The following is a 12,450-nucleotide window of genomic DNA, read 5'->3' as shown; positions in this document are numbered from 1 at the left end:
GGGATTGCTGGATCATATGGCAACTCTCAACTCTCTTTTCAGTTTTCTGAGGACCCTCCGTACTGTTCTCCACACTGGCTGCACCAGTGTACATTCCCACCCGCAGTGCACCAGGGCCCCAGTTTCTCAACCAACACAACACCATGCGTGTGAGGTCGGTTCGATTTGCATTTCCCTGATGATGTCCCTAGTGATGTTGAGCATCTTTTCATGTACTTGTTGGCTATTCTTATGTTTTTAACATCTGTGTAGTATTATGTGTAGAAACCGTGATTTATTTAATTAATGTCCTGGTTAAACAAACCTCCTCAGTTACTCTTAAAAACAAACTGCATTGGCCCTGCCTGTACAAGCGTGTGGCCAGTTCTGCTCCGCTGCCACACGCCGCCCACCCCCACTGCAGTCCTCCGTAAGGAGCAGCCGCCACCCCTCGGGGCTCACCGGGTTCCCCGGAACGCTCCGCGACAACCGTCCGTAAACGGGGTCGTCAGCGCTGCTGCAGCTCCGGGAGCGGCCCCACAGTGCGCACCGGGTCAGAGCGGAGCTGACTTCACATCAGCACCGACACCGCCCACCTTCCCCGCCCGCGGGATTCAGGTGCTCCGCGGGACAGCGGAGAAGGACGGAGGACGACCCGACCCCGCACCCCGACCGGGCCGGGCCTTCAGGCCCCGGGACTGAGCCCGCTTCCGCTAGGGCGGGGCCTCGGTGCGCGGGGCGGGGCGGCCTGAAGGCGGGGGCAGAGCCAAGGCGGGGCGGGGCCGACATCGGGGCGATCCAGGGGGCGAGGCCTATCTGGAGGCGGGGTCGACCTCCGAGCGGACGGTTTCGGGGACCGGGGCTGGAGGCTGGGCAGTTCCGGGAGCTGGGACGACGGGGGCGGGGCCTAGCTGGAGGCGGGGCCGACATCCGGGCGGGCGGTTCCGGGGGGTGGGGGGTGGGGCATGATGGGCGGGGGCCGAGCCTAGGTGGGCGTGACCTCCGCCCCCGCCCCGCCCCTTCCTGCCCGTCCGCGCAGCGAGGAGGAGCGGCGGGAGCGGCGCGAGTACGCGGTGCGGGGTCGCGTGGCCGCCGGAGATGCTGGGCGTGGCGGCAGGAATGACCAACAGGTAAGGCCGCGGCGGCCGTGAACCCGCAGCCGGAGCCGGAGCCACGTCGGCGGCGCTGCCGGCCCCTCCCCGTGCGCTGGCGGACGGGCCTGCAGAGCCGGCGGCCCGAGTGGACCGCGTCCCGGCCCGGCGCTCCCCCCGCCCGGCGCTCTCAGCCCGGCTCGGGTTGTGAGAGGCGTCCGTTAGGGCGGGGACGTCTCAGGTCTCGAGATTTACCGAATTAGAAACGAAACTGAGACTTTACAGGACATTGACTCATTCATTAAACGTAAAATAAGCCCCTGATCTCAACATACATAACGCATGTTTTATGAAAATAGCATTTTCCTAAACAAAAAATTAGTGCGACGAGAGCCCTGCTCTTACATTTTGCGTATTTCCTAAATGTCTGCATTTTCCTGCCTGCTCTGCTTTCAGTCCATTGCGGTGCGTTTTGGTTGAAGTCTGAAGAAAATCTGCGCCTAACCGGACGTGTGGTTGGAAAAAGGAGCAGTAGTACTTTAATAGCTTTTCACGTAGTTGCGGTGTTTTTCGTTGTTATTCCAAAACTAGGCAAGCTTAATGTTTCTTAAAGATTAGTTTGATGTGGCGTCTGAAGCCTACAAGGAGGTTTTCACTCTCCATGACATTAAAATTCACCGTCTGCCCTGCAGTTGGAAGGGGCTTGTGCCCCGTTGTAACATCACCCTCATTTGGAAAATGTTGATTCACTGAGTTCGGCAGCGCTTCCAAATGTTGACACATCTCTTTATACAGCATCACTGAATAACATTTCTTAATATCACCGCTGATCTCCTTAGAAACTCTCTAAATTTGAGAAGCTGTCAAGCTCCTGGTGGTGGATACAAGTTTTATAACATGATAATTTTCAGTTGAAAGCTTGATTTTTATTATTGATAGGAAACTCTTGTCAATTGTTTTCTTCAAAGTAACAGACTCACTTTGTTTAGTTTCAAGAAATGTCTGCCAAGTGCAAGTCTAAAAACCATAGTTTGTTATTCTTTCTGGTAAAAATGGTAGACCATGAAAAAAAGCATCTAATTCAGCCGGCCCTGGGTCACGCTCGCGCTTTCCCTGCAGACAATCCTCTTACTGTGGGATGCAGCCTCAATGCTTTGTTCATCACAAGAAAGAATACAAAGTCAAAGTTCGAGATTTAATAACAGTAATTTGTATTGCTTCATCAAGGACATTTTTTTTGTTTTTAAAAAAATTTATTGAAAATTCAATACAAAATTTAAAATATATGTAAGATATAAACAATGACAATACAGTGGATACAGTATGAATTAAGAGTAAAACCAAAAAAAAAAAGAGTGTAACCATTTCCTTTTAAGAGCCTTAATCATCTGCTGATCCCTTCCCATTCCCATCCTGAATTTTCCCTTGGCAATCCCTTACGTTTTTGTGTGGTATTAAGCACATTCATAATGTTGTGTGGCCATCGCTGGCGTCTGTCCATCTCCAGAACTCTTTTTTCTTGCAAAACTGAAACTCTGTCCATTAAACAACTTCCCATTCCCCTATCCCTCCAGCCCCTGGTCACCCCTGTTGTATTTTCTGTCTCTGATTTAGACTATTCCAGGTTCCTCATATAAGTAGAATCGTCCAGTCTTTGTCTTTTTGTGACTGGCTTATTTCACTCCATATAGTGTTTTCAAGGTTCATCCATGTTGTAGCCTGTGTCAGGATTTCCTTTCTTTTTAAGGCTGAATAATAGTCCATTGTATGTTTATACCATTCATTTGTTTATTCGTTCATCCTTCAACGGACATTTGGGTTGTTTCCACCTTTTGGCTATCGTGAATAACGCTGCTCTGAACATGGGTGTATGTTTTTGAATGGAAACTTTAATTGAGAGAATTGTAGATTCACATGCAATTGTAAGAAATAGTATAGAAAGACCCAGTGTATCCTTTATCCAGTTCCCCCATTGATAACATTTTGCAAAATTGTAGTGCACAGGCTCAGCCACAGTACTGATGGTCATAGAATCCATTAATCTTATTCAGATTTCCCCAGTTTTACCTGTAGTCGTGTGTGTGTTGTGTAATTTTATCACGAGTGTGGGTGTGTGTATCCACCGAGGTCCAGATAGAGGACAGTTAGTGCCCTCACCCCAAGGGTCCCTCCTATTCCATTTTCCTCTGTGTTCTCCTCCGCCTGCTCTTTAAACCACGCATCCATTCAGCATCTCTAAAATTTTGTTATTTCAGAAATTCTGTATGAGTGGAATCATACCGTCTTAACCTTTGGGGATTTTGCCTTTTGAACAAGTCAGCTTAATTCCCTGGAGACTCGTCCGGCTGTTGGGCGCATTGTAGTTTCTCCTTGTATGGCTTAGTAGTCCTCAGGGTGGCTGGATATAGGACAGCTTAACTGTCAAATGAGGGACAAATGAAGGACATTTGGACTGTTTCCGGTTTGGGCTATTAATAATAAGGACATATGGACGTTTGTGGACAGGTTTTTGGTGTCACCATAAGCGTCCCTTTCTCTGGAGTAATCGTCCAAGAGAGCAGTGGCCGGGTGCGTGGTGATTCCATGTTTAGCTTTCTCAGGAGCATAGACTTTCCCAGATTGGCTGGGACAACACCGCTTTCGTCGGGGACACTGAGGAGGGAACGGGGTGTTCTTTCCCCGCAGGTGCCTGGGGGTGAGGCGCTGGGTCCCTTCACCGCTGCCCCTGCCTTGATTGGTGCTGGGGGCTCGCATTGGGCCCACGGCTGCCTTTGCACCATCGGGGAAAGTGCCAGCACCACGCGGAGGGCTCGGCATCTTCCGGGAGCTTCTTAGCATTATTATGAAAACAGTTTTCATCCCCAGGCTTCTTGAAAAGGTCTGGGGACCCTCCAGGGTTTTGAGACCACCCTTTGAGAACCACTGTTAGTATAACCTGAAATCATGAGGAAAATGTGGATATTTGGAATATTTAAAAAGGAATATCTACAAAGAGTTTTCTTAGAAATGTGTGTCAAATGCTTGTTGTAGTGGGTGCTTTCTGGTTGGAGGGAGTTTTAGTGGGACTTGAAGAACCACTAGGGGAAAAGCAACTTTTGCCCTGAAGGAGTTTTCCGGGCGTGATGCCAGTGTGTTATGAAGAGGGATGGCGTTCTGGCAGCGAGGGTCTTCGTAGGTCTTCGGGGCTCTGTGCCTGTTTGTGCGCTGAGGAAAGTGAGCACTTAGTTTAAGGAAACTAATGTAAACTTGGTAGTAGGAAAGATGCCTCAATTCCGGTTGCCGGGTGCCCTGCAGGCCTAGGACTGTCAGGACCGCTGTCTTGACTATTCATGTCCCCCCTTTCCTTTGGGGTGACCCTGAACCACTCCTGGACGCTGTTTCTCCTGCTGGATGTGGATGCAGTGAGTGGCCTTCGCTTTCCTCCCCGAGGGAACCTTCCTGCCCTCCTCAGGGTCCGGGGGCCTGCAGTGGGGAAGGCAGATCCAGGCTGGTGATGGAAGCACAGAGCTTTACCCCAGGAGCCTCTGTTTTCAGTAATCTTTTGTCTGTTCCTCAGAAGATCATGTAAATAAACCTCAGCATAGGTCACGTTCTCAACTAGGGCTGCACTTAAATAGAAGGAAAAGCATCTCAAACTGCTGGTCGATTTTACATTTCTCGTTAATTGTGCTTTAAGCTGTGGTTTCCTGCCTACAGAAATGTCATCTACATTACACGCTGGCCCGTGGCCAGGCTGTCTTCCAAAAACTTTAATTTTAAGATACTTTAGAAGCGAGAGCTGGGATGCCCGTTGCCACGTTCCGTGGACCCTCCAGCAGCTGTGGTTTTACCCCTTGTGCGACAACCACTCATCTCTCGTTTCATCTCATCAGACGTTTGCGCGCAGGAGCTCACGGGAGAGGGGGTCAAGTTCCTGAATCCTTTCCACGTCGGAGCATACTTTTTGCCTTGATGAGTCTACAGTGACGTTCTGTGTGCGGGTTGGAAGGTGCAGACACAGCCGGCTGTGGCCAGTGCATCCTGTGGGAGGGGAGGGGAGCGGAGGGTGGAGGGTGAGCTTGGACTGGGACACGCAGGAGCGACGTAGCTCACCTGAGGTCCCGTAGGGCCCCATGCAGCAGTAAGAAAGAATTCAGAAAGATCCAGTGTATCCTTTACCCCGTTTCCCCATTGATAACATTTTGCAAAATTGTGGTGCGCGATCCAAGCCACAGTATCGACGGTCATGCAGTCCCTCGATCTCACTCGGATTTCCCCGGTTTTACCTGCGGTCCTGAGCCTGGGACATCCCCATAGGCTGCAGACGCCCAGGTGAGACCTTGTCTGATGTATCTGAGCCCCATAAACATGGTAATTCTGGAAACGTCTGGATGAAGTATTAGATGTTGCCCCAGAGCTAGTGTATCACAAAGGTCCCGGATGTCACCCTCTTTGAAGTGGATTCCTTTTGTGAAGCGCGTCCTTGGGGACTTGGGGTTCTGAGGCCCTCGTGCTGGTGATGGTGGTTCTTGGTCCCCGGAGGCCTGGGTCTCGTCTCTACCCCGTGCGCTGTCCCCACAGGGCCAGCCCGAGAGGCCTTCCTGTTGGTGGGCTCCTCTGCTGGTGCATCTGTTAGGGGACAAGTCTGACCATCCGCTTAGACAGACCGTGAGGTATTTCTCACGGGGAGAGTGGTAGTCCTCGCGTCGTGTTTCTTGTGTCTATTTCGACTCCTGAGGCCGGGCGCGTTCCCATGCAGCACAGGGCCCGCCTGGGGGGGCGTGTGGGCACAGCTGGTGGTGGTACTGGGCCGTGGGTGGGTCCTTCTCCTTCTCGACGTGGTGGATGCGGCATGTGGATGCGGCATGTGGTTCTCAGGTGCCAGGTGGGTGTGGCCGCGGAGATTCCCAGGCGGATGGGACGTGGTCCCAGCTCATGAGACTCTTTCAGTTTGTTGTCATTCATGTCGGTTCCAGATTCTCCTAAAGCATCACGTTGGTCATGTCCCCCCTCTTTTCAGAATGTTGAGAAGACTCCCGATTGCCTGTCAAATAAGGGCCAAACTCCCACGCCTGGAGTTCAGGCTGTTTGTCGCCTTCCAGCCGGTCATAGGCCCCTTGGTTCTGAAAACATCCGGTGCTCTCCCATCGCAGGGCCTCTGTCCACGCGGCTCTCTTGGGCTGGAAAACCTTCCTCTCCTGTGTCTTGTCTGCAGTCGGGGCAGGATTGCCTCTGGCCCCGGGATACTGAGTTCCTGCAACTTGGACTGAGGTTGTGTGCTGGGGGCTCAGGGCTCAGAGCGTGTGTCTTTCCTCCCAAAGCACTTTGGCTTCTTTTCGGGTAGTTATCAGCTTCTGTCTTATGTTATAGTTACTCGTATAGATATCTAATCTTTTCTGCCAAATTGTAGGCTCTGGAAGTAAAGGAACGTCTTCATCATGTTGGTTAGACGTCCAAGAAAAAACAAACGGGATTTAAACGAGCTTTATTTCTCCTTTTATTCCTTCATTCATTAGTGAATTGAAGAGTCCAGAGCCAGCTCTTCCGAGTGCCTGTGACAGCACTTGAATAAACTCACAGAACTTGGGGTAAGATGAGATGGCCTTCACATGTGGTTTAACTTAACTCTGCAGACAGAGACCCAGCATCCATGGACCACTGGGAAGAAGTTCAAATGATGTCATCCCTGTTTAGATTATTTCATTTCATGGCTAGGCTGCTCTTTTGGAAACTTTCTTAGTAATAACCATCTTTTATTAATGACCTGCGATGACACGAGTACTTTAAAGGAGTTAAACATCTGTTTCACAAATCTGACATGGCTGCACTTTGAGGCAGGGTTTTAATGCCCATTTTACAGATGAGGAAACAGCACAGGAGGTTGGGAAGTCCCCACGTCCCAGGGACAGGGTGAGATGAGCCGAGGTTGATGCTGAGCTGTGCCCCTTCCCCGTGTCCCCTGCCGTTCAGGCGAGGCTGTGGCTCCCACTTCTCCTTGCTTTCAAGGCGTCCTCTTCGTGTGGCTAATAGTTGCTCCCCGAGCACGGCAGCCGCGAGGGAGCTACATCATCTCAACTGCCGGACGGTCCTTCTTTCTGAACTTGGAGGGTCCCGGATCTCACTCTGGAGGCCCAGCAGAGAACGCAGGTGAGGTCATGTTCTTCACTTAAATTTGGTGTCTGTGTGTGTGTGTGTTTTCATTTTGAGCTCCTGGCTGTGCCGCACACGTGGTGACCTGGACAAATCTGGCGACCGATGTCCCAGTTCGGTGCAGGTCTGTCCTGTGCACCGTCCGGTGCTGTCGGCCGTGGGGGGTGTAGTTACGATGCGGTGTGGAGCTCGTTGTCTGTCTTGTACGGGGTTTATTTGTGTCCAGGTACCAGAGGAGAAGTTAAAAAAGTCTTTGTGAAATTAAAGGAGGAACTGATCATTTGTCACCAGTTATTATAGCTTTGCTGTCATTTATGTAAGACATGGGCCCCAGGCAGTGTCTCTTGAGCCCCTCAGGAGGTAGGGACATGCCAGCCTTCAACCAGGAGCCCGGTTTACTTGGCACGTCATGGGGGAGAGTCAGGAACCGGGTAGAGCTGCTCCCGAAACGTGGGCTGCAGACCTCCCCGCACAGGGGTCGTGCCAGTGCAGGTTGGCCAGCCTCATCCCCTGCTTCTGGGGAAGAATGTCATGAAGTCTGTACTTTTAAACTTGTTTTATTTTTAATTTTTAAAAATTTTTAAATTGTTTGGCTGCGTTGTGCAGCATGCGGGGTCTTAGTTCCCGGACCAGGGATCGAACCACTGACCCCTACAGTGGAAGTGTGGAGTCTTAACCACTGGACCGCCAGGGAAGCCCCTAAACTTTTTTTAATGGAGAGTTCAGACATAAACACAAAAAGTAGAATAATGTGTCCCCATGTCCTACCTTAGCTTTAGTCCTCACTGCCTGGCATGACCTCACCTATGACCGAGGCCCAGTCCTGTCCCTCTCCTCTTCCCTGTGTCGTATCCTAGAGATTTTATCTATTTGATTTTATTTTTTGGCCTCGCAGCATGTGGGATCTTAGTTCCCCGACCTGGGATCAAACCCGCGCCCCCAACAGTGGAAGCAAGGATTCTTAACCACTGGACCACCAGGGAAGTCCCTAGAGATTTTAATAGGTATCCGAAGATGGTAAGGACTCTTCTAGAAAAGATTTTTTTTTGGCTCTCCCGTTGCGGAGCACAGGCTCTGGACGCACAGGCTCAGCGGCCATGGCTCACGGGCCCAGCCGCTCCGCAGCATGTAGGATCTTCCCAGACCGGGGCACGAACCCGTGTCCCCCGCATCGGCAGGCGGACTCTCAACCACTGCGCCACCAGGGAAGCCCCTAGAAAAGATTTTTAAACATAACTACAACATCATTATCCCACCTGAAAAAGATTAGTACTATTTCCTGTATATCATCAACTACCCAGTTTAGTGTTCAATTTTTATTTTATCTCAGACATTCACTTTATAGTTTTTTCTGAATTGGGATCTAAATAAGGTTCATACCTTTTGAGAGCTCGATAAGTCTTTCAGTTTCTTTTAACATATAGGTACCCCTACCATCTTTTTTTTTCCCCCTTCCTGTTCTTGTGATTTTTGTTGCTGAAGAAACGGGTTCCTTGTCTTGAAGAATTTCCTACAGTCTGGATTTGGCAGGTCACATCCTCTGGGCATAGTTTAACTTCTTTGTTCCTTATAAAATGTATAACTTGGTTGTTGGATCTAAAGAAGCAGTTCTCAAACTTCTTGGTCTCAGGACCACTTTCCACTCTTGAAAATTATTGAGGACCCTGAAGAGCTTCTTGATATTTGCTGTATTTGAAATTTAAGGGAACATATGAATATGTATAACTGATTCACTTTGTTGTAAAGGAGAAACTAACACACCATTGTAAAAGTTATACTCCAATAAAGATGTTAAAAAAAAAAGAAAAGAAATTTAATCAACCTTTTGTATGTTAATATAAATGTTTTGTGATTATTTTCCAAAGAAACAAAATAGTGAAGAGTGGAGTGGCTTTAAAATACTTTAGACGTATAGAGAAGAGTGGCTTTAAAAACACTTTTTGGGCAGATCTCGTCAATGTCTTAATGGAAGACAGATGGCTTTCGTTCTTTTGTAATACTTCATGTCACGTAGCTTCTGGAAGACTTCACAGTGACCCGGGAGAGGAGAGTGAGAGAGGCAGTTGCCGTCTTGGTGTTGGTGTGAACGTGGCCTCGACCTGCACGTCTTCTTGGAAGCTGCGGCCCAGAAGCCTGACTGGGCTCCCACACCCGTGACTGCGTGAGCGAAGGCGGTGGGTCCTCCCGTCAGGAGGCGATGATGTTGGCAGCTGTGGATGATCAGGGCCCTCGATCAGACCTCTTCTCTAAAGGACCACTGTGGTAGATACTGTCACCTCGCCTCAGCTGTGCTGTTGTAGCGTGAAAGCCGCTGTAGACAGCATGTAAGTAAATGGGCACAACTGCGTTCCAATGACCTTTTAACTACAGATGCTGAAATTTGAATTTCATGGAATTTTCACACGTCGCGAAGTATTAACCTTTAGATTTTTTCCCAGCCTTCAAACTGTTAAGAACCTGGGAAGTATGGATCAGATGGACATTTTCCTATTCCTCCCACTAAGCACAATAAACACTGGACATTATGTATAAAACAAGCGTAAGACTCTGAAATATGGGGAATTCCCTGGCAGTCCAGTGGTTAAGACTCGGTGCTTTCAATGCCGTGGGCCTGGGTTTGATCCCTGGTCGGGGAACTAAGATCCCACAAGCTGCATGACGCGGCCAAAAAGAAAAGTTCTGAAATGTGGAGAGAAGAAGGCAAGCTGGCAGGGACCATGGGGCCTGATGAACGATGGGGTGACGAGTTGTCTGCGTTTTCTTTTTACCTTCTTATCCCCGTCTTATCCCAGACTCTGGCCATCTAGAAATGCCAGCAGGTACAGACCAAAAACATGTCACAACGAAGACTGTTCTCTGTGGGACCAGGAAAGACAGTCTAACAAGAAAAATGTTTAGACAGTAAATGCTCGACTTCAACCAGACACCCAGAAACAACTGTGGCCTCACCCGCACTCACGGCAGAGAAAATAGACTGGGGAACAGAGCAAAGCCTTGGGGACCTGTGGGACCTTGGAATTCTGAAAGCAGAGGAGGAAGAGCCTGGGGTAGAAGAGGCCCAGAGGAAATAATGGCTAAAGATTTCCCCAAATTGGCAAGAAACGTAAACCTACAGATTCAAGAGGCTGCACACACCACAAATAGGATAAACCCAGGAAAATTCAGGCCAAGACATATCATAATTAAGCTTCTAAAAACTAAAGACATTTAAAAAGCAAACAACCTTGAAAGGGACTTCCCTGGTGGTCCAGTGGCTAAGAGTCTGTGCTCCCAATGCAGGGGACCTGAGTTCAATCCCTGGTCAGGGAACTAGATTAGGTCCCACACGCCGCAACTAAAAGTTCGCATGCCACAGCTAAAGATCTCGCATGCCGCAGCTAAGACCCGGTGTAGCCAAATAAATAAAGAGATAAATATTAAAGCAACAACAACAAAAACCAACCTTGAAAGCAGCCAGAGCAAATTGACACTATTCGTTTATGGGAAGGAATTGGACAGACAACGTTTTCATCAGAGACTTTGGAGGTTAGAGGGAAGCAGCACAGTGTTTTTGGTGTTGGACTCTCACATCTCCAGATGGGGGGGGGGGACTGAAGGTCCTTATAAGGACCCTGCAGATCTCAGCTTCCTCTAAGCTTCTGTTAGAAACACAGGCTGGCTTCTCCAGATGCAGACCGTCTGGCTGAGAACTGCAGTTGTTTGGATTTGAAATTTTGCATGGAAAGGGTGGGAAGGTATGAAGCCCCTCGGTGCCTCTGGAGCAGAGCTCAGGACTGGTCTTGGAGCCTGTGTCTGAGCTTGTCTGGGCTGCGTGTGTGCTAGCCTCGCATCACGGGGAAATGTTGACCATTGGCGATGACTTGGGCCTTGGTAACGGTTGTCCTGAACCTCGTCTGTGTGTGCAGAGCTTTGGGGTTTATGAAACCTTTTGTCTCGTCCCCCAGTCCCTACCTTTCTAGCCCCATTTGTGATTCATCCGCCCCTTCCTTCCCCCAGTTCCCCAGGAGAAATGTGTTCTGAGAACTGTTTGAAATTAGGACACACCTTTTTCTTTTGTGTCTTCAGGTTTTTACATATCCTGTTTCCCAACGCTGGGTGCCTTGTGAGGTGTTCCCAGTCCTCTGGGTTCGTTTCTGGAGTGATCTTTTCCATGCTGCCTTGGCAGTCCAGCCCTGTTGCTCCCCAGCCCCCCTGCCGGCCCCATGCACCATGACCCCAGTGGTATAAAACCTGCCACGTCGCTTGTGAGGGGTGATTCCCCAGAGCTCCACCCTCCACCCCACTCCCTTCAGAGGTGGTTTTTCTCCGTTCAGCCTGTGTCCCAGGATCTAGCGACAATGCCTGGCGCCTCTTAGATGCTCAGTAAGTAGATGAATGACTAATAAGAATAAATACGGGGCTTCCCTGGTGGCGCAGTGGTTGAGAGTCCGCCTGCCGATGCAGGGGACGTGGGGTCGTGCTCCGGTCCGGGAGGATCCCACATGCCGCGGAGCGGCTGGGCCCGTGAGCCATGGCCGCTGAGCCTGCGCGGCCGGAGCCTGTGCTCTGCAACGGGAGAGGCCACAGCAGTGAGAGGCCCGCGTACCGCAAAAAAAAAAAGAATAAATACGAACATCCTTGCTCTCGCATGAAGAATCGGAGATTTGGGAATTTGAAAGATGCGCTCAGGGTAGGAAGCTGACCCAGGAAGGAGCTGGAGCTTGAATTCTGGTGACTTGATTCCAGGGATGTTGGTTTCTCCAGCTGGAGCACCGGCCCATTGGCGCTCCTGTCCCCCTGCCGGCTCTGTGTTACCGGGATGAAAAGAGCTGTGTGATCAGATGTTGCCATGGAAAGGAGCCTGTGCTCAGACCCCAGCTCCGCGCTCACCCGCTGGGGGCGGCGCCGCTCGCCTCTGCCTCGGGTGCGGAGCGAAGGGAATAGCGCCGGTCTCGTGTGCTGGTCACGGAGCGAGACCAGTTTCCACGTGTGAGACATCCAGAACGAACGGGGCCCGTACATCACGCACCCTCCATGCCGGTTGTCAGGAAAGAGGGAGGAGTGGAGGTTTCCTGAACACGGGTGAACATGTGAGAACTCTGAGCTCACAGGCCTGGCGGCCGTGTTTTGCGGACTTCCCACCTACATGGTTAACTCCTTAGGGTTCGGCTGATGTTCTGATGCTTCAGTTGAAGGCATTTCCTGTCTTAGCTGCCTCGCTTCTGAGAAGAGCGGCCTCCTCTTCCTCCGTGACTACTTGGTCACCCGGTGG

General features: G+C 50.4%; 1 long non-coding RNA gene across 1 annotated transcript; it reads left to right on the top strand.

Moving 5' to 3' along the window:
- Positions 1-1,013: 1,013 nt before the first annotated feature.
- On the top strand, positions 1,014-10,916 carry LOC129391882 (uncharacterized). Its single transcript, XR_008616708.1, has 3 exons — positions 1,014-1,109; positions 6,566-7,196; positions 9,065-10,916. It is a non-coding gene; the product is annotated as an uncharacterized lncRNA (long non-coding RNA).
- The last annotated feature ends 1,534 nt before the right edge of the window (positions 10,917-12,450 follow it).

Source organism: Physeter macrocephalus, unplaced genomic scaffold (genome assembly GCF_002837175.3).
Source record: "Physeter macrocephalus isolate SW-GA unplaced genomic scaffold, ASM283717v5 random_477, whole genome shotgun sequence".
NCBI classification, from domain to species: domain Eukaryota; kingdom Metazoa; phylum Chordata; class Mammalia; order Artiodactyla; family Physeteridae; genus Physeter; species Physeter macrocephalus.
Note: the sequence above shows the minus strand (reverse complement) of the source record. Positions and strands in the feature narration are given on the sequence as shown.